We start from the raw sequence: 21,855 nt of genomic DNA, 5'->3' as shown, positions 1-21,855 counted from the left end.
AAAGCTGGCTTGGTACTCAAAGGTGCTGAACGACTCTGCCTTCTGCTTAAGTAACAGGCAGATGCAGCTGCTCAGCCTGCATTGTTTTAGTTCCTACAAATGGATTTAGAAGATTTATTTAAGAATGTGAGGTTGAGGATTCTCATCCTTACAAAGCTCATTTTCAGCGATGAAGTGAATAGATGCCCTCCAATGCTTGTGCAGAGCTGCCCCTCATTGCAATGTTAAGTGGTGCCTTCTTGGAGCAGTGGGGACAGAAAAGGCTTTCTTTGAAGTGCTGTGTTCCCAGACCTACAGAAGTTGGTGAGGGGTTGAGGACCTGCAGTATCCCAAATGCTTTTCTAGGTGATTTTCCTTCTTGCCAATAGTGGTTAGAAGGTAGAAAGCCTCAAACTGTGGTCTTCAGGGCTTAAAAAAAAGCACCTTTGCTTCCCCAGGATGTAAAGGTTGGCTCTTACTTTGCATCCTGGCTTTGCTGCAGCTGCATTTGTCTTCTCACCTGGGGTGTGAGCTAAAGTTAGAGCATGGCTCGCTCCTGCTTTCCTTCAGGTAAGGAAACCAGGCTGAGCATGGCCTCCTGTACCACCACCTGGCTGCAGGTGCTAGAAAATCCTTGCCACAGTTTACTCGTTGCAATAGTTGGTTTTTTATTTTATGTTTTATTTTTACTTCTGCAGTAAATCAAGGCACAGTTATGCGGTACGCTACATCTTCCCTCATGTGGGCAGTTCAGTGGGTGTCTAAAAAGGCACTATGTGTATTTGCTTGCAATTTGCAAGTCACTACACTTACCTGTGGAAGCCATACCTCAACCAGAGACAAGGTGAGCCAGCTGCCATGGGGTTAGATGAGTGCTGGGGTTAGATGAGCTGGTGGCACAGTGGCAAAGCTTTCTGCCACGTTGATGATGGCCACTTGGTTCCTTCTGCTGCCAGAGGCTTGCCGTGGGCTGGGAGCCCATTCCATATGCATGAGGCCAAAAATGCTGAGTCCTCCAAAAAAAGTAAGTTTGCTAGACACCATTCCTACTTACAGGGAAAAGAGCAGTGATTCCTGCACACAGCTACTTGCCTGCCAGCCCTCCAAATTTGTGTTACATGATTTATCTCGCTTACCTAAGTTGTGAGCAGACCTTGCACATAAATAACAGCGCCTGTATTGCCATTTGCACAGCAGTGAAGTATGAGAGGACACAAAGGCTTAAATTAGCTTTCAGCTCATTGACAGGTAAGGACAGATACTGCAGTGAATAGTAAACCCTTCCTGCATCTGCTGCTCTGTATGACCATGTGTGCAGTGCTCTGATACGACCAAGTGATGTGTAAACTCATACCGGATACATGTGGCTAATAGCAGTGGATTAGCCTGCCATTCTTCTGGGCATGCGTCACGTCAGGCAGCATTTCCAAGGGGAGGGCAGCAGTGGCTGCAATCTTGTCTCACTGTTAAAGCCCCTGGATTTTGCCCTTGTTCTGGCCTTTTTGGAATTCCACAGCCACTCACACAGGTGGGTTTAGATAGGGTGAGATGTCATCAGATCTCTACAAGTTACATTATTATAAGGAAGACGCAAACACAAAGTTGCACGCATAGCTTAGTTTTACTTGACAAAGAGTTAGGAAGATCTGAGAGTAAAATTCAGCACAAATTGTTTAGATTAAGAAAATATATACGTTCTTCGCTTGACTTGCTTTTAAGCATTTTCTTAAAAGTACTAAAAGAACTCTTTTAATGAAGCATAAAAATTGATTGTTTCTTGCCAGGAGGGATCTTCTTCAATCTTCAGATATTAAAGACTTCATGAGAACCACAGGAAGAATATCTTCTTGAATCATTTACATTTTCCCCCTTTTGCAGGCTTATGTAACCATGCAGAAAATCTAATAATAAGTGTGCTATTAGTATCCAGTGTGGCACCTTCCGCAAGCTGAGGTGTCATATTATTACAAATAATAGTGCAGAAATGTTGTAGACACGGAGAGCTTCCGTACGTGGCTTATTTGAGTAACCTTTATCAAAAAGATCTTAGGCTATCTGAGTCAGTCTTTGCTTCTGTTTTACTATTCTGTTTTATTGTTTGAGAGAGGAAGAGCCTTGCCGCTTGCTTTTGTTTCTGTGAAATCTGGTGTGCTATTAACGGCATTGAAAGGATTAGGCTTGTAGCAGTACTCAGAACCAGGTGTCTCGTGGTCTTTCATTTTTACATACACACCCACTCTGTCTTTGTTCACCCACCCACAGGCTCTTTAGGATCAAATCTGACCTACAAGCATCCCTTACATCTCTGGTCTCTCTGGGCTGGCAGGGCTACCAGACTGGGCTGCTTGTGCAGGTTTGGCTGGAAGATGGGCAGCCCACAGAGCAGCAGCAAGGGGAAAAAAACAGTGTCTCTCCTTTTCTTTGTCCCATGCTCAGAGCAGTGTGTTTCTTTGCAGGAGACTACAGCGTCCTCCATCCCCACACATATCTTCAGGCATCTCTTCCCCCAAGTCCTTTCTTCTTTGGTACAGTGTGCTTGAAGACACTGGAAGAAAAGCCATAATAATAAAACTGATGTTACTTGTGCTGTTGCTTTGCTGAGCTTGCCTGATATCCGCCCTGGAAGAAGCGAGCACGTGAAAATGCCTCAGATGGCATCTCCCTACTCCTGACATGACAGCGCTTTTCTTACCAAAAATGCTGTAGAAATTCCTCTAATCGTCAAAAGAAAATGCTGAAACTTCAGGGAATGGCAAAATGGCCATCCAGTGTGGTATACTGAATGTTGGCATAGTTGGAACGACTGATCTAGTTCACTTGTATGTAAAAGACAAAGTCAAACAGGGTTGTTTGACTGTGTCTCTTCCTGCGTGCCTTCCTGGTGCTGGGTGGCAGGGACCTAATCCTGCAAGTTACTGAGCACCATGAAATCCCATTAAAGCCGGTCCATTCAGCTTCTTGGTAGATTATAACTTTATTTGATGCAGGTTGTGGCGCTGCTTTGGCTATGGAAATAAAGCTATTTTTAAAGGTCGTTGTGCTGTAAGATTTTGTAAAGCTGTACTCAGACAGTGGATCTCTCTGTACTACTCCAAGTTAATCCTGGAGACGCATTTCTTTCTCCTTTGGAGTTCTTGCTTTGATTCCTTTTCTTTTTTAAATAACCTATTTTCTTTCATGGCCTCCTAGTTCCTTAGTTTTGCAGCCCTTTTCCTACTTGGGTGGGTCTTTTTATTCCTCTCTTAGCTGCGGATTGTCTCCTAGCAGTGGTAACTATGGGACTCCTGAGGTCTCTGTCGCTTGAAGCACTCATTCAAAACCAGATTGGATAATTTCCTGGCCTGTTTCCCTTCTCTTTTGCTTTGAAACATGTGCTAAGTTTGTTCATAGAAGCCAGGGTAGTTGATGCCAGCATGAAGAGAGGCTGTTTTTCCTTGACACGCTTCTGAATGGCCATGACACTGTCATGCTCACTTAGCCTCTATCACACATATCTTTTCAGTCTGTTTTTATTATAAGGATAGAGACTTAGCTAAGAACCATCTTCCATTTATGTCTTTCACCAGGTTGATTTTCTGAGGGAAATATGGATTGTGATACTTAGGCAATAAGAACTGGTTTTCTTTGAAATGGCAAAAGCCATTCTCCGGTGCCCAACCCTTGTAAAACTGTCCTTGAAAAGGAAATCTGTCTACTATCCAGGGACAACAGTGCAGGTCATTTCTGTTGTTGCAAGGTGCACACCTTTATCTTAGCTTTGAGACTGTGTGTCCAGCTGTTTGGGGAGGTGTATGGTAGCACTCATGCAGGGGAAGAGTCGGTCCCTTGCCTGCCTAAGGGAAAGGGTTCACTCTGCTGTGTTTCTTCTGTGCTTTATCCCCTTTGCTTGTTGGTTCAGCTTTACTGGCAAAAGAAGAGCGAGGTCAAGACTGCGCTGTTTATTTGGCTTCTCAGCTAACTGAAAAATACAGCCTTTTGTAGCCTCAGCCTTCCAGGGACCAACCTTAATGGCCAGCGTTTGGATTTTGCCACTCCAGCCATTGTGCAATGGTGTGAAGGGTAAGGTGGGTCAGCTCTACCTCAGGGCTTTGCTACGCATCAAAGGCTCACACACAGCATGTGGTCCCAGAAGACAGCTTGAAAAAGGCTGATGTGCCACGCTGTGCTGGTGGCTTTACTGGTGAGAGCCTACAGGTGTTGCAGAGGATGGGGCTGGCCCGGGAGAGCCTACAGGTGTTGCAGAGGATGGGGCTGGCCCGGGACTTAGCTGCGTGCCTGTGCCCAGCCCACTGCAGAAACCTCTCTCTGGAAGCTTATTAGAAAGGCACAGGGAGGAGAAGCAGGTTCCTTCCTTTCACTGATTTCACAAACTGGAGCTTTTCTTATGCTCAGTGATCATCACATGCCTTCTCCAGTGACAGGGAAGGAGGCTGCTCCCCTTTCAGCCTCTCCCACTCGTAAGCTGTTTATTCACATTAAGTGGTGAAGAGGCTGGATCATCCATACTTCTCCAGTATGTCCTCATTTAACACAGGGTTCTGGCAATTGCGTGTCTGATTATTCTCTCACCATCCCTACCTTTTAAAAATATTTCTCTTTAATTGCTGCTTTGTCAGCTGTGTAATATTGTACTTGGATCCAAAGGTGCTTGTTAAATAAGGGATTTGAGGCTGCAGGGGACTGAGCTGATCATTATGAGTCTGAGAATGGGACCTGTGAAGCGTGTTATCCGAGGCCTCCGTGGATAGTTAAATTAAATGAATGCCTTTGTGATAAACAGGTTTTTTTTTCCTTCAAATTAATCAATTGTGTAAAAGCAGGGAGTAAGCGTTAGCAAGCTGGATAGGAAGAGATGGAGAGCCACAGCTGCTACCTGCTTCTATTGCTATGCCGTTAATGAACAGTGAAAGACTATATACCATGAAGTGGTTTTAGATCCTTTCATTTTTTTCCTTTGCTTTTGCCTAAAGGTAGCCCAGAAAAGATGCCAATAGGCAGGAGGCAGCAGGAAAATGGAGCAGAAAAGCAGTGCTATGCAGTCATCCCAAGATGTCATAAGTCTGCCATAAACCATACTGGGATGCCTGCTTGGTGGAGGTGATCGTGAGGGAAAGGAGCTGCAGGAAAGGGGTGGAGAGTGACAAAGCTGTGGTATGAATTGTGGCTTCTGCCAAAAAGCTGTGCAACAGCTGTCATGCCTGCAAAAGACTGTTTTCTTTCAGCATTTTTTCTCTGTGCATGGAATGGCTCCATCAGTAGGCGTGGGTGTGATGCTTCAGCCTACTGGTTGGGCCTACCCAGGTCTGTGCCTTCACGGAGCAGATACAGCTTCTGCTTGTGTATCCACATGCTACTGCCTTGCCGTGGGACTCAGACTGTACACCCAGAGCCTGTCAACCACACAGCTTATACATGAGCGACCCTGACATGAGACTGGGCAGGCTGCCTGTGGGTGCAGGAACAGGAAGCCCTGCCCCAGCAAAGCAAACATGAGATGCAGCCTGCCCTGTGCTGCAGACTGGCCAGCAAGAGCAGCAGGAGCATGAAAGAAAAGGACCTGGCTGAGATACGCGAAGAATGAGATAGAATTTGTGGTCTTCCCATGAAAATAGGAAGGTGGACTCATCCGCCAAGGGCTGGTTGGCCACACAGTGGTCTGATTTCATTCACTAGTTGCATCAGGGCCAGTAGCATTTCTGCTGTGTCAGTATTTGGAGGGGACATATTCAGGCTCATTCTTGCTTTGGTTGCCTGAAGTGCTGTGAAATATCCCTGCATGCAGCAAAGGGAGTGGGGAATGGGGTGTGGGAACACCCTCTTCACTGGGGCTCTGTGCAGAGAAATTGCAACCCCTGTGTGAGGTCTGGACTTCCCAGTTGGCTGCAAAGGATACCATGGGTGGTAACGCTTCCTACATTTAGTCTCTGTTGCTAATGGCCATGGTTTCACCAAGCACAGACGCGACCCCTTGGGGCAATAAAAAGCTTGTCTTTCTTCCCTTAAGCTGTCAGCAAAGGTTTTTCCTTTTTGGTTTGCTTTATGAATATTTTCTCCATAGATGTAGAGAATGCAAGCTTTCTTCTTGTTAGGGCTCGTGCTCTCTGGTCCCTTTGCACTTGGTCTAGGGAGAGTGCATATACTTTGGGTAATCTTTCTCTTTCACCAGTAATTTAGAGAAGGTACAGATTTGTAGCACAGCTGTGTGAATTCAGGGGGGAAAAAATAGTGCTAGCTGCCTCGTGTTTTCTATTTTTGCTCTGCAGTACTCAGGCAGCTCTTTCATGTGGCAGGAGCAGTGAAGTCTCATCAATGAAAACACAAGATGATATGATCACAGGGAAGTTTGAAACTACACCTTTCTCACCTTCTAGAGATCTTCCAGCTGTAAGGGAAAGGTTTCAGGTCGACCGTTTCCTCTCATCTGCATACAGAACTGTGAGGTTCTGAAATAAATGAGCGCAGAGCACTTCACTTTATATAATCCCTTCTCTCATCTGGTGTGAGCACGTGTGGCTCTGGTGCATGCAGCAGCTGTGCGGTCAGGCTGAAAGGGAATGGTATTTTGGGCCTCGTGCAGGTACCCTGATGTCTCTCCATGGGTTCAGTCAGTGCTCCCTTTTGCTTGCTGCAGGGTAGACCATATTTTTCTTCTCTGTGTGGCTTCAGAGGTAAAATGCAGATGCACGGACATCACCCAACTGCTGCTGGCCACTTGGGGAATGTCTTTGCTATGGTAAACAGAGAGCCAGTGCTTTATAGAAGAACTGTTCGGCTGTATTTCTCCTCTTTTCCCTTCCCAGGAAATCAGTTTGACTTGCAGTGTTTCATTCTTGCACTCTAAACAATAAACAGCTCCTGCCTTGTACTTAACAGTGCGGGGAGGAAGCAGCTGGTGCAGGCAGCAATGCAGGAAGAAGCTGTTGATGGCAGGATTACTTCACTCAGGCCGTCTGGAGGCGACGTGATTTGTCTGTTTTCTTCCCTGGTTGGTGAACTCTCTGGTCACTGGAGCGTTGAAACCTTCAGCTGGATGCTGTGCTGATTTGGCACTCACATGTGTCACTGTGGCTGGCAGGCCCTGGTGCTGTTTTATGCCTAGACCAAATGCCCTGCTTTCCCCAGAAACCTTACTGTAGCTGCAAGGTGATGACTGCAGACCCAGGAACTCCATAATTTATGCTCCCCACGCAAACAAACATGCATATGCCATTCACACTCCCAGTGTATTAATAGTGACAGAGCAACATGTGTTTTCCGCAAGAGCCGTGCACCTGTTGAGGTTGTTTAGGGTCACCAAGCACTGCAGTGATGCTGTACTGCTTTCTACAGGCTCCAGTGTTCATTAATGAGGGAGGAAAGGGATTTTGTGAGGCCCAGAGGAGCTGGGGTGGTGGTAGGGAACCATCCAGACATTTTAAGCCCACTTTCTGGGTTGGTAGTGTTTGTGTGTGTAGCCGGAGAAGGAAAGCAAGTCTGGGGGCTGAGTTTGCTATCTGTTACGGTCAAAATGTGGCATTTGTGATGGACTGAAGCTACCCAATGGTTAAGGTCAGAGTCTGTCCCATGATGTGCATGGTGTGCAATTTACTGTGTGCAGTTTTTGTGCCACAGTATAAGAAGGACATAGTTGGAGAGCATTTCTGTGGGAAGGACTCAGCTGCAGATCCTGCACTCCCTTTCCTAACCACTTAAAACTGCTCTAGTCCCTTTAAAAGGGGAGATGGCATCCAGGAGGCAGGTACAAGGATTCTCCCCAGTTACCATGTTTCAGCTAGAAATGGCTTTCCAATCTACACCTTCTGCTTCCCTACGATGCCCAGACCAAACAGCTAGGACACTGATTCTTTTATTTTCTGCAAGGTCGCATCCAACCTGGCCTTGAACACCTCCAAGGACAGGGCAGCCACAACCTCTCTGGGCAGCTTGTTCCAGCACCTCATCAATCTCCTAGGAAAGAACTTCCCTCTGACAGTGGAGCTCTGTCTGCCTAGGATACTGGCTCAGGTCAACTGAAGAACCTAGGAAGAAATCATTTTGTGTACTCCACATACTAACACATGCATAGTTTTGGAGAATTTTAGGTGGAAATTAATAGTGATCTGTTGCATGCTGGTCCCCAAGGGAGAGTCACAGGTGAGTGGAGGGTGGGCTCTGAGCTATTAGGGATAGTGGTCTTCAGGATCTACAAAAGGCCTGAGAGGCACAAGCTTCCACTGGTAATTGGGGGCTTCTGCTGAAGGGTTTTTGAAAGCTTTTGTACCCCTCTGGATCTCTGAATAGGTTCTGCTCTAACTTATGTCTTTTTCTGTAGCCTTCCTGTTGTTGTTCTGTTGTGGGTTTAGTGTTTTTTTGTTTGATTGTTCTTGGTGTTGCTTTGCTTTCCTTAATTCTATTGTGTTGGTAAGGGTGAAGTTTGACCTACAGAAAGACCATTGTTTCAAAGCAGCCATCTTGTGCAAAAGATTTTCATGATAGCGTATTGCAGTTTATAAATGCAGGTCATCTCTTAGTTTCCCTCATACACAGATATACAAATTAAAACTTTTCCCCTAAGCAAAGTGGAAACTAACCAGATAAAGCCATGGGGAAACACTAAGAAAACAGATGAAGGAAATCACATTCTTTGTCATTCCTATTCTTAGCTCCTATTAGAATGGAGAGAAAATAGATCATTTGAATCCCCAAATTTTCCAGCCTAAAGATACATAGGAAGAATGGCGATACACACAATATATATCCTGTATTCTTCATTATAGTTTCCATTGTGGCGGTCCCTGGTGGTGTTTTCTATTCTGAGGTTTTATCAATCTGAGCAAGTCTGTTCCCGAGGCTTTGCTGAAAGGCAAAAGGGTGAAAGAACGTTATGTCTATAGAAATGTCAGAAGAAATGCTTTCTAACGTGCTGTGGATCATTAATTTAGCTTCAAAGAAGTGTTTTATACTTGGGGATTTTACTGAACAGCTGTGGGAAGGATTTTTTTTTGCTCGTGGACAGGGCATGTTCCCCACAAGGTAACCTTGTAAAGCATTTTCTCTAGTAATAGGATTGCAGACAAATACTTCTGTGCATTTCTCATCCTGTTTTATCTCTGCTCTCCCCTAGAACTCCTCTTGATTCCTTGATATTACTTCAGGGTGACATGAGGACACTGTACCAGAATTGGAAGATGAGAAAAGCGCAGTGTTAAAACAAACCAAAGCTGGGATGATTTACTAGGGCTGGGACAATAACCTGCATGATCGGGGTCACTTTGCAAACATCAGGGGACAAGGTTCGAGTGTAAAATCTGTCGTTAATGAAGCTGGGAAATAGCATTCTCCTGAAAGTACCGAGTAGATCAGAAACTGCTGAATGAGTCTGAAAAGATGTAATCACCAACATTATTATCAGAAAACAGAATATCAGCATTTCTCTTTCAGTTTCAGAGCTTTAAAGTATCTGGCTTCCTTATTAAGGTCAATTAAGCAATGGCATGAAGTGATGTGCAAAGGAACTTTTTTTTTTTTTTTAAAGAAATCGTGATTTCTGATAACTGATCATGTAACTCTTTCTGCAGCTTTGAAAGATGCTTAACAGCTTGCAGGAGTAAAATGGAGTGGTGTTGAGGGCATTGACTGAAACCCAGCACTGTTACCTGGACTGGCAGCAGCCTCCAGCTGTCTGCATCTCACCTCCTTCCTTTCCTCTCTATCCACTTTGCTCTGTTTTGAACAAGAGACCTGTGCCTTTCCCTCACCACTATGGTTTTCAACTGGCCTTTGGCTGGAACCTTCTGTGAGTTGCAGTTTGCAGTCGCCCCTGACAAACTCAACATGTTCTGTACCAATCTCTGAAGTGAGAGTAATAGGAAGACTTCTCACTCTGATGAGATGCAGTGAGGTTACTCCATTACAACTCTCAAAGTTGTGATAGGTTCCTTGTGATTAGAGGTACGGATATATATAATTAGCCAGGGACTAAATGGAGAGCTGGAAACAGGATCTGAGAGTCCAGCTTCTATCTGATGAGCAATTCCTTCCGAAGAGAAAGTATTTTAAGTGCAGGGATTAAATTTGAAATGAAACATGCATGATCAGATAAATATAAATAGCAAATACTAGCAAATACAACAAAAACTACGCTCTACCTGGTGCTGTCAAGGTTCTGTAAATCCTTCTGGTCATTTCTGCTGTTTATCTGCTCTGTGAAAGCCCAATCTGGAGTACCATGTTGTGCTAAGTAGTGCTAAGGAACAGGCATATTTGTTGCATATGTTTTTTTTCACTTAAAAAAAAAAAGAAAAAAGAAAAAAAAAGGCTACTCTTTCTGGAAAGTAACAACATGCATCAGTCACAACTTCACTTGTTTCCCAGGAAACAGTTCTGTCCCTTTCCTGTCCTATTAAAACACAACACATGGAATAATAAGGTCTCCCCTGAGACTCCTCCAGACTGAACAATGCAAACTCCCTCAGCCACTCCACATAAGACGTGATCCAGAACCCTCACAGCTTTGAGGCTCTTTTGTGGACACACTCCAGGGTCTCAGTGTCTTTCCTGTAGAGGGGAGCCCAGAACTGAATGCAGTACTTAAGGTGCGGCCTCGCCAGAGCTGAGTACAGAGGGATGAGTACAGAGTGCTGGCTGCACTATTTCTGATACAAGCCAGGATGTCCTTGGCCTTTTTGGCCACCTGGGCACACTGCTGGCTCATGTTCAGCTGAGCATCAACCAACACCTGCAGGTCCATTTCCTCTATGCAGTCTTCCAGCGACTCTGCCCCGTGCCTCTAGTGTTGCCTGGGGTTGTTGTGGCTAAAGTGCAAGACCTGGCATTTGGTCTTGTTAAGGTTTATTCCATTGGCCTCAGCCCAGCCATCCAGCCTGTCCAGCTCTAACAAAACCTTCCATGGGTGAGAAGAGCAGTTGTATGGTTGCATTAAGATAAATTCCACATTATGTTGAAACTACTTTCTGAGGAAAGCAGTGGATTCACAGTCTTGAGCCACTTAAATGGTTTTTTTTGCCTCCATGCCTTTGCTTCAGAATGCTCTGCTCAGCACATGAGGAGCCTCAGTGTCCCACTTCAGCAGAGAGCTCATGCCTGCCCTGAAGCCAAGAATCTGCATGTTCTCAGTGATGTGACTTTAAGTAGGCTGGTTCCCTGTGGTTTCAAGTTAATATCTAAAATGGTTTCAAGTCCTGTGCTAGGTCAGGACCTAGGGAAACACCAGCTTTGATCTCTGCTTAAATGAATTGAAGTCACTTGGACAGCTGTAAATTGCACAAAAGTGCAGTTACTGGATCACTATTAAAAACATTGTGTTTGTATCTGGGCAAACGTCTCTCTGCTAGGGGAAAAAAAACTCAAAAAATACTAATATTGAGAATGATTTTGTTTATACTATAAGAACTGGTATTTACTTCTGCAGATTTGTTTACACAAGTTTTGAGGACAACTGGATTTTTGTCATATTAACCTTCTCAACTCCCAGCAAACTCCCCTACACAAATTCCTGGGATGTTTCCTTAGGACTGTTTAAAACGGGGCGAGCAGTTTAATAGGTGATATGAGTGTGGAAAATTGAGTTTGCTTTTCTACCAAAGCTGAAGTAGTTCTGAATCATGCATATACATAGAGCAAGTGCAGCCAGTACTAAGGAAGAGAGATGTAACCACGTTTGGAATGGTTTCAAAACATGGAAATTACTGTCACCTCTGTGTGCCATTAGCCCCTAAACTTTCCTCCTCCCAGAGTAGATTCCCACTTCTTTTCTGTGATATTTTAAGATACCATATCCTTTGCAGCCTTCTGTTGGACACTGGGTTTTCTTCTGTTTCTTTATTCATAGGACCAACATAAAGGGCATCTTGAACATAAGCTATAGAGCTGTGTAGTTCCTGTGCAGATCTGGTGTGCTCTTCTGGTGATGAACTGCCACACATTTCAGCCATGAAATTCAGTGGTCGAGAGCAGAAACTGCAGAGGACAGATTCATTATATTTTTCTGTTGGTTTTTTTGGTGCTCATGGCTGCCTTGTTGCATTATTATTACTGCTTTTATAACTTTTGCCTTTCATTGAGGGTTTGGGTGTTGCCCACTGCTGGAAGCCTTATGTGCCAGATGTGCTGTTGTTGTGGTAGGACTTACGAAAGCACCTAGAATGCGTTTGCTTTTCAAGTGATAGTTTGTGCTACTGGTTCCTAACTGCGACGAGTATTTTATTATGTTTCTACTATTGCTGGAATACTGAATACATCATTTCTACAGAATTATTTTGGACAAAAAACAATGGTGGTCAGCACTGTGTTGTCCAGGACATGGTTGGACAGTGGCCTATCACAAGATCATTGTGGTCTGAGAAGAAATATCCTCAAGAGTCCAAATGAACTGTTGAAGTCAAATGAAGGTAAAGTTAGCAAGAAAAGATGGAACTGGGATATTCTGCTTGCATGATTTCTGAGCTAAAGCTCTCCTAATTCAAGAGAGATGAAGGGAGGCATAAGCTGGATTATGAGCAGCTATGTGTGGTGAGGGAACCCCAGTAGTGCCTGGAGGCCCAAGGCAAGGCCACTGAAGGACACTCATCATGTCACAGAGCAGTCGGGCTTCTGCAGCTCCCCACAGAGAGGCTTGGGCAAGGCCAGAGGAGCTTTTAACACTACAAAATAAATGACTTTTTATCTGAAGAGACAGTTTTGAATCAGCTGTAGGGTGTTCAGCCTCTTCAAGTGGCCAGGTGGGTGGGGGGAAGATGGCTTCTTTTCCTGTGTTAATTAGGTGAGGAAATTTACAGTTAGGTCTGTAGAGGATACCTGTGATTTGAACCACAGTAGTTCACCCTTCCAGTTCCAGTGGCACACACATGGGGTCTGAGGAATGAGGCTACAGCCATGGTCTCCTATTTAGCATGACATAAAAGCAGGATTTTTATTTTACTGTCTGTTTATCCTGGCTGGATAGAGAGCTGCAGTGCTACTCTGTCCCTCTAGCGATCTATGTGAGTTGTCAGCATGTGTAAAGCAGTGAAGAAAGGAATCAGAGAATCACAGGATGTCTTGAGTTGGAAGGATCCTTGAAGGCCATTCAGTTGCAAGCCCCTGCCATGGGCATGGTTGCCAACAATGGCAGGTGCCAGCTACTAAATCAGGTTGCTCTTGGTCTCATCCAGCATGGCCTTGAATACCTCAAGGGCTGGGGCATCCATAGCTTCTCTGGGTGACCTGTAACAAGAAACAAGGGGCTGGAAGGATGCTGGGTGTCAGTATCTCCTGGAAGTGCACTTGTTCCCATGGTGGATGGATAGATGGTTGAGGAGCTAGCTCAGCATCCCTATGCTGTGGTTAGGTCACTCTGCAGGCCCCTCCTGGGCAGGAGGACTCTCCCCAGCTGGAGGGCCTAGCACCTGGCTTCAGGTGAGGCTGGGATGTTGAAAGCATCGGAGTATCATTTACTCAGCAGACAACAATGAAAATGGAGAAGAGTATGTTTAGGCTGGCATGGACCTCCTCTAGCTACTGAGGCAGGAGTATGGTCCAAGCACCTGTTCTGTGAGGTCCTCACATGCTTATCAGCATCCACCACTTGCAAGCAAAATTAGGAAATGTGAAGTGATTCAGTTGCCCATAAGCAGTGCGTGTAAGGGTGTGATTTCGCTACCTCCCGCTTCCTGCATCTCTCCCACTCTGGCTGCGACAACCATCCCTGCTGGTTTATCAGCTTTTCAGTAGAGAAGCCCATTCTTCATTTTGGTCTGCAAAACGTCCAATGCCAGCAACAGAGAATGGTTAGGGAAGAACAGAATGCCCCTCACACCTCCCCAGCTCCTTCCCTCCCTGCCAGTCTGGCAGCAGTGAGGTGGGTGATGGCAGAGCTGTCAGCACCAGCAACCAGTGGTGACACCAGCCCTGACACCAGCAGTGACAGCAGCTGTGACAGCAGCCTCTCCTTGCTGGCCTCCCTTCTGAAGGCAGCCCCGCATCCGGAGGGTGCCAGGGAAGGGAGTGCTTCAGTTTCACGGCGGATGGATCATGGGGCTGCGAACAAAGACCGTCAGCTCCGTCTCACCAGCTGGTTCTCTCAGCAGTTTTCACAGGAAGTGTGAAGAGAACACATTTTATGGGAGATATTTATCATTACCCGGTACTACTTAAATATAGCTCGTGGAGCAGGTTAGTGCTTGTTAGGCTTTTATCTTCTCGAGTTGGAGGATGATGTATTAATCCATGACTGTTGCGGCCTCGAGTGAATTACAGAGAGTCATCCCCAGTGAGTAAAGATAAATGACATTTCGAAATTAACCCATTATGCAGTCTCTTCCAATAAAGTGCTTACTAAAATATTAAATTGTAAATGAAGATGCTTCGGGTTTCATTTGAAAGCCAGAAAGACACTTAGACGCGCTTCCAGTAGTGTCTGTCTTCTTTTTCTCTGAGATTTCATCTCTGCTGAAAGGTTTGGGACTGACAGCCCCAGAGGACAAAATCTGTATTAATCTACTGAGCAGGCACAGCAGCTACAGTGCAAGCTGATCTGTCCTCCTAATGTATGTGCTGCAGCCTCTGCTGGGAGTGGGTCAGTCCCAGGGGGTGCAGTGTTAGCTCAGTCTTTGCAGCATGTAACCTGAACAAAAAAGGAAGAGCTGTTCAGCTCATCGTTAACCTGCACCTGCATTGATTCAGCTGGCTTTAACTGTTTACTTAACGGTTATAAGGCATTGCAGACCTTCCAAAAACTTTGTAAGTCTTCCAGATTCAACTTGACCCACAGCGCACCTTCAAGTTTGGCATTGCTCAAATATTTTAAGAAGGAATACACTAATAATGCTGGAATTCACATTCAGCTGTCAGTGACTGAAAGGCTTGGCTGTGCTGGTGATGTCCCGGCTCTTCTCTCCACACCAATGTAATAGCGTTGCACAGAGGGAAAACCAACCCTGTTACTCTAAAGCAAGCCACTGTTTTTAAAATAGTATAAAGTTCATAAAGTCAGTGCTGGTGAGGTTTGCTTTGGAACAGATAGCCCTGTAGCTTTATTCCAGGCTAGCATCTGCATGGCTGATGACAAGAAGCAACAGACCAAGCTTTTTCAGCACTTCCCTCCTGCAATTCACCCTGCCGCTGTGGTGGTTTTTATTCTCTAAACATGGAGCTGGGATGAGCCTGATGGAGTCAGCTCCCTTCAGAGCAGCTGCCCAGCAGTACTGGCTTGCACTTCCAGCCTGGGTTGGCTTCAGACCTGCAACCCAAAGGGCAGAGGCTCTCCATCACATTATCTGTCCCGGTAGTCATCAAGGCCAGTGTCGGTTTCCTTTCGTTTCTGCTCATTCATTCGCTTTCAGCTCCATCCCTGTTACGACTTTCCTTCAAGGCTCTCCATTTCTTCAGGTGGAGGATGTTTGGAGCACCAGGTATGGCTCCTCAAGGCTTGGTGTCACGCAGTGTGGCTTGGGGTGGTGGAGCTTCCAGTAAGAGAGAGGGCTTTGCAATTGGCTCAGAATGTCCTGCTGAATAAGACTGGGAACAACTGACACAATAACACATCCAAATAAATAACGTTGGGACTTGAGGTTCCTCAGTGTTGCAGAAGTGTTACGGAAGCAAAACTAGGCCTACTTTTATGGAAATCATTTTAGAAGGAAAGTTTCTGAAAGTCTGGTTTGGTCTCACTTCTCTTTTTGTCTAGTTAGTGTGCTATTACTGCGGTTTGCTTTATTAATAAATTCCTCATATTATAAGGAAAGCCTGATGTTGTTTCCATTGCAGTAAGTGACTGAGCACATGGAAAAGAGCAAGACTTCAGGTAGTCAATCTTGAAAAGTGTTTTATTAGACAACTGCTCTACATCCAGTGGCCACGTTCTGCCAGTAGGGAACAAAGAGGAGAGGCTGCCTTCATTTAGCTCTCCTTCAAAGGTTATACTTAAATGCCATTAGATCCAAAGCAAACGGTATTTCACATGTGTATTTAACACTGCTTGGTCACTGTTTGAGATCAGCAGTTGCATTTTTTCATGTTTGTCCTCACCTGCCCATGAGGTGAAGATTTTGGCAACGAATGTGAACAGAGTGAGCCACCCTTCCTGCACAAACGTAAGAAGACCCTGTCAGCCCCCTTTCACCACATGCTTACATGGTTAAAATGAGAGTAATATCAAAAAAGCCAGCTTTGGGAACGTGTTAAAGGTGAGAATTAAGGCCCAGCAACGCTCACCTACCTTCTCACTGTGTTTTCCGTAGGCTTAAAGTTGTAAAGTCTTAAAGTAAGTGGGCACAAAACTGAGCAAAACTTTTGTATAGGCATTGACACAATGAATGCTTCATAGCAGTTGTAGATGTTTTTAATGATGGACTGTGCTGGTGCAGTTGTGCTGTTTGGGCATCAATAAGAGGGATGTTACCACAGTGCTTTTTCGATCTTTAGTAATTTTCTCCCAGAGTCAGAAGTGTGTACGTGCAGTCTCCATTCTGACTCAGCCTCATGTTGTTAGTGAGAGTGGCATTTTAACTGGTAGCAAAGCAGGGACAGAAACTAACTTTAAAGACCAAGCAAGAATGACAGAAATCACAAAGTGAGGAGAGTAAAGAAGGCAAATGCTAAAACAGTAGTTCGGAAAAGAACAAACAGAGTGTGGGGGGAAACAATTTTAGACCAGAACCGTAGAGAAAGTACTCGTCCACAGACTGAAATGAGGAAAGCTGCCATTCCTTATCAGACCAGCCAGATTTTGAGTCGAAGCTGCTGAGCGACAGTTTTGCTCTAGCCTGGTCCCATGTCTTTTAATTAACCAGGGTTGTCATCCACATCTCGGAGATTTTGATGTGAGTGGGTGTTCATCTCTGCTGATCTGCTCAACGCTTTGCATGCAGAAAGCAGCAGCTGCAGCTGGTGATCCCAGGGCTGATTTGTCTGCAACTTGCACTGGAAATGTTTCTGTAAGTGAAGAAAGCTGTGTGCAAGAGGCACCTGGGCTAATGGAAACATTCAGGCTGTGCAGTAGGTGGTACCAAGCGTTCTCTCATTTTTCTGTGGGGCTTTGATGGATGCTGGCAATGCAGCTACTATTCCATGCAGGTGCTCCCTGCAGATATGCTGCAGCTTGTGGTGCTCTCCCTGCTCCCCTGGGGCTCTCATGTGCCATACACTTCAACTAGCAGATGCTGAGGACCTCAGCAGAGCTCTTGGGCAGAGATGTGACCTAAGTGGAGCAACTGAGGCACTACCGATGTTACCTCCACATTCACAGCTCCTCACTGGAACAGTTTCAGCACAGTTGTGCTGACTGGCATCACAAAGCGCAGCTGTCAAAATCACCTGTTAAAATCTGTCACTTTAGAGAGTCTTCAGCATTTTCAGTGAAGAGGTGTAATGAGCAGATTCCCACCCTTGCCAGCAGTCTGCTAGTGAGCTGAGGTTGTCCTAAGGCTGGGCTCTGTTAGGAGGTTTTGCTAGCAAAGCTGTAGCAATGCAGTCCAAATGTGAAGCTGTAGGAATGCAGTTAGGACTGATGGAAGATCTCCTTAACCCATTTCTCCAAACACAAAAAGCAGTGTCTGTACAGGAGATGTTTCTCTCCTTTCTCCTGAATGGGATGGGCCAGCAGGTATGGGTTCTGCTGAGACGCTGCAGCCCATTCAGCCCCATTTCACCAGTCAGCAGTCCCTTCACTCTCTGTCTCTTTTTCCCTCACAATAAATTGGCACGGTAGCTGTCATCTCAACCCGGCTGTGCATCAGAGGAGATACTGTGCTGCTTCAGCAGCAATCTGAGCCGAAAGAAAAGATTTTGCAGGCAGTGTTTAACCCATGGGCAGTGAGTTGAGTGGTGCTGCCTCAGAAGAAGAAAGGCTCTTTTTCCACTTCGACTCCTGGGTTTTGCCAACTGGGAGCAAGGATGCGAATTTTCACGTGCATGGATAATCAACATGGCAGCGTTTCAAAATGCTTTGGTAGGTCTTGCCCCAGCTAGGAGAGATTTAAATCTAATTTGAAATCTAATTAGAAATCATCTCTTGCAGGAGCTATTTTTCATTTCTAAGAAAATACTAACTTCTATTTGTAAACACAAAACAGAAAACAGCAACAACAAAAAGAGAAACTGGATGTATCTACCGTAGGGAGAGTCAAAAACCAAGTCAAAAACCACACATGAAAAAGAAAATAACCAAGCCAGGTTAACAGCTGTAAACTCATTGTGTGTTGTATATTCAGAAGGAAAGATCAGAGGAGGCAGAGAAGGAGTGGCGAAGAAATTAGATGCTGAGGAATCCCTGAGAGCGTGAATAATGCCAGAAAAAAATCCCATTTCCTTTTCACCATAGCAATGGCAATGGCACATGATGTTCCCATCGTGGGATGCATCCCATCTATCACTTTGCTATCACTGCTGTCATTTATTTGTCAGAGCCACAGCGTGTCTGAGAGCAGGCTGGAAGTGCCACGATGTTCCCTGTTCATCCCCCTTGGAACGAGCCTCTCGGTGAGATGAGGCAGCTTTTGTCAGGGACTCCCCAGAGAGCTTTCTTCTCCCAGGAAATTTTCTCCAGTGGGTTCTGCTCTGCAGTGGGAGGATCTGAGCCTATTTCAACTGTTTTCTTCTCCAGGAGAGCAGCACTTAAGTGCTGATTTGAAGAGGAATGCACAAAGGTTTTAAGCACTCAGACCCCCAGCTGAATCTCATTCCCGTCCCCTTATTTTGTGAGAGTGCTTCTGAAAGGCCCTTAGCTGATGCAGAAACCAAAATCCTGTCATTAGTGAGGTATGTCTGGTTAGAGAGCAGGTTTTTGTACTAAGTCTTGCCTTTGCCTCAGTCGGAGGAACACTTCAAAGCCCTATAGGAAGTAACCACTGATATCTATTGGCAAACTGCAGTCAGACGTGCCTGTCACTATGGAAGAGCTAATGCATGTTTGCAGAGCACTGTGCAAAGGAGCTGTCCGAGCTCATAGGGGAGCCTTGTCAAAAGGAGGTGAATGGTCATGAGCAGGATTTGTTGGTGTGAGTCCAAGGAGTGCCAGTAATATCTGGACCTGCACCATCATGTGTTTGTGTGTGATGGAATCTGTAGAACATGTTGCTCCTGATGTATATGGTGTGCTGTGATGAATTGAAAAGGTCAAGATCACAGTCTCCTAGTATCTAGGTGACTATGTTGAAAAATAGTATTTTATAGCAGAAAATCTTCTCCATCAAATAGGGTTATTGTGCATTTCATATATGTTGTTGTTTCCCTGGAAATAAGTAGGACGCATTACTTTCAGAGCGACCTACATAGATTTCAAAGGAGCCCTGTACCTTCTGATTGCCATGCTGTCTAGTTCAGACCAGTGGATGCAGCTAAAGCCAGCAGCTTTGAAGAAGAAGGGATCAACATTTCTGTTTCAGGCTGTGTTTATATAAATAGGCAGCTACTTGAATGTGCTGAAGTGTGAGGAATGCGAGCAGAGAACAGTACAAGTGAGTGGAAATCTCTGAGAAATACCACTGAATACATTGGACCACAGTTCAGCATTTTTTATGGGCATCATTTGCATTTATACTGTCAACACAGCGTGGCTGAATGGAGGTACAATAAATGATACATACAATTTGAATTTTTCAGCATGTGCTTGAGACTCGATTCTGTTTCTGCAGCAGAAAAAAGATGACTTTTTTCTGTTGTTTCGGGGATTAGGTAAATCCCATGAGTGATGACAACAGACAGAACTGGGGCTTGCAAAGATACGGAAGGGAAAATATACTTGACACTTGTAAGGGGTGAACTCTGAGCTGGCAGTGCAGTTAGACACGCAAGCCTCATTTCAGAATGCTGAGATACTCTCTTCTCGTTCTCCTACCTTGAATCATGAAACCTCACATTCTTCTAATGCTTCTTTCAGGGACAGAAGTGAAATGATTCATATAAAGAGCCAGAATGCCTCAAACCACATCCTTTTTCTTTATCTAGATTGAACCAGAACCTCTACCAAACGTTGGATCATTTGGAATTTGTAGCATCCCTAAGCTGTTGTTCTTCTTTTACTGCTTTATGTACATGTGTCTGGTGACCTGCTTTAGAACTCGCTTCGCTGTTTCTGATGTTAGAAATCACCCCTCACTCGGTGCCCCTGAGGGTGCAGGAGAGAACCAGAATGGATCCGTACTATGGTGTGGTGCCTTGGTGGAAGAAAAAGAAGTTGCTGTTGAAAGAAGACTTGAGCAGCTGATAGGGTGGGAGGGAGAAAGCTAACATGAATAGAGTGGGCAGAGGAGGAAAGAACTGTATTGTCTCGTGAATGAAGTAGTAATGTCAGGGAGATGAAGTGGAAAGAACACGAGGAACCTCAAAGCTTCAAATACTGTTTAGAGAACCATTAGAAATAGGGACAGTGGTAATGATAGAGTTGGTGTCTAAGTTCTTCAATGACTTACAGGCCCTTGGCTCAAGACTGAACTACCAGAGAAGGAGACTGATTTGAATGTAGGCTACTTAAGTGCTCTTCAGTACACGCACCTACAGAGAAATTCAGGAAAGGATACAAGAGCTGGGTCCAGAATAATGGGTGTTGGTCTGGTGTCTTCAGCTTATGTTCTACAGTGAGCTGCAGAATTGTAGCTAGAAGTTGGCCGTATGTTAATCGCCTGTTCCAGATTCTTTGTTGGAGTGTCTGATTTGCTGTTTGCACCATGGATTTGCTGTTTGTACCTTAGAACATTTGTTCTGTTGTGCTGGGCTTTTTTGTCCAAAGAGAAATAACTTCAGGACTTGCACCAGGGACTACAGTTTTCATTATTGCCCATCTGTAAATAGTACTTTGATGTTGCTGCAGTGCTCTGTATCTCCATGTCATTGTTATGAACTTGCTCACAGTAACCTGCCATCCTGTATTTTTTTGCACAGGGCAGAGTGAGATAAGGGGGAGAGACGCTGACTGCTTTCACGCTGTTGCTCAGCTTCCGCTGTGGGAAATGTAACACCTCTCCCCTTTCCTTATTGCCCAGCCTGGCTCACTACGTGAAGCTCTTCACAGTAAGTCAGCTCTGACTCTCAAGGCCTGCTTTTTGGAATAGTTGTAAAGCAGCTTTCTTGTAGCTTGCTGGAAAAAAAGAAAGTCATTCTGATGACAGCTAAAAGGAAGAAATAATGTTCCTTGAGAACTTACATGTAAGGACTAAGGAGAGCAAGTACAAGAGCTGAGCAAGGGAGGGGGTTCCTATCTGATGCTTGAATGCTAGGGGATGTAGAGTCTTGGGTGTACAGGTACAAGAGTCAAACAGATTTACATTAGCAGTTGCTCCTAACATCGCTTGTGTGAAGCTCCAATTCTTTCTTTTTTCTTTTCTTTTTTGTCTTTGCGTGTTTTTCTTCTGCTTTGTTCCCTTCTGCTTGGATTAAGCTGTGCATTATATGTAGTATGTGCAAATGAAAGGGTAGGAACCTTGCAGCAAAATTATTTGAGTCAGTCCTGACACAATTCCTATTTATTTTTTTCCCCCTAAATAAGCAAATTATTTAATTAGTCCGTTGCTCTGGGGAATAACTGCTGCTTGCTGGCTGCACTCACAGGGTTGTTCTCAATTCCATCCTCTCCAGGGCCTGCATCTGCCCCCTCTGCAACTTCCGAGCCCCCAGTGCTTCTGGGGAGGCTGTGGCAAAGGTACATGTTCACCCAGGCTCCATGCAAAACCCTGTGCCCCCGCACAAAGGCTGACAAATGCCAGCTCACCCTTTTTCTTCTCACCCCAGTGGCTGCTGTGAGCATGCTCCCTGCATACATGGCACTGGCTATTTGCCAGGGTTAGTGTAATTTCTTTTATTTTTTTTTTTTATTATTTTTTGAATGGATGAGTGAATGAATGAATGAACACCTGATTAAGTTAATGAAGCTGAGCCAATGGTGGGAGGGAGTGACTTGGCTGC

The 21,855-nt window shown here is 45.1% G+C and overlaps 1 protein-coding gene across 14 annotated transcripts in view; it reads left to right on the top strand.

Moving 5' to 3' along the window:
- The window catches only part of ATXN1 (ataxin 1), a 218,110-nt gene that overhangs the window by 149,565 nt on the left and 46,690 nt on the right, over positions 1 to 21,855 (top strand). For 2 of the 14 annotated variants that reach the window (XM_015854669.3, XM_085540202.1), the window contains exon 5: positions 20,836 to 20,964. The exons of the other annotated variants lie outside the window; for them this stretch is intronic. The gene's annotated coding sequence lies outside the window, so the exon portion shown is untranslated. The remainder of the gene's footprint in view (positions 1 to 20,835; positions 20,965 to 21,855) is intronic. 14 annotated transcript variants of the gene reach the window in all.

The sequence above is a fragment of the Coturnix japonica genome, chromosome 2 (genome assembly GCF_054131305.1).
Source record: "Coturnix japonica strain WE chromosome 2, WE-NBRP24, whole genome shotgun sequence".
Taxonomy (NCBI): domain Eukaryota; kingdom Metazoa; phylum Chordata; class Aves; order Galliformes; family Phasianidae; genus Coturnix; species Coturnix japonica.
The sequence above is the reverse complement of the archived record's forward strand: the minus strand, read 5'-3'. Positions and strand labels throughout refer to the sequence as shown.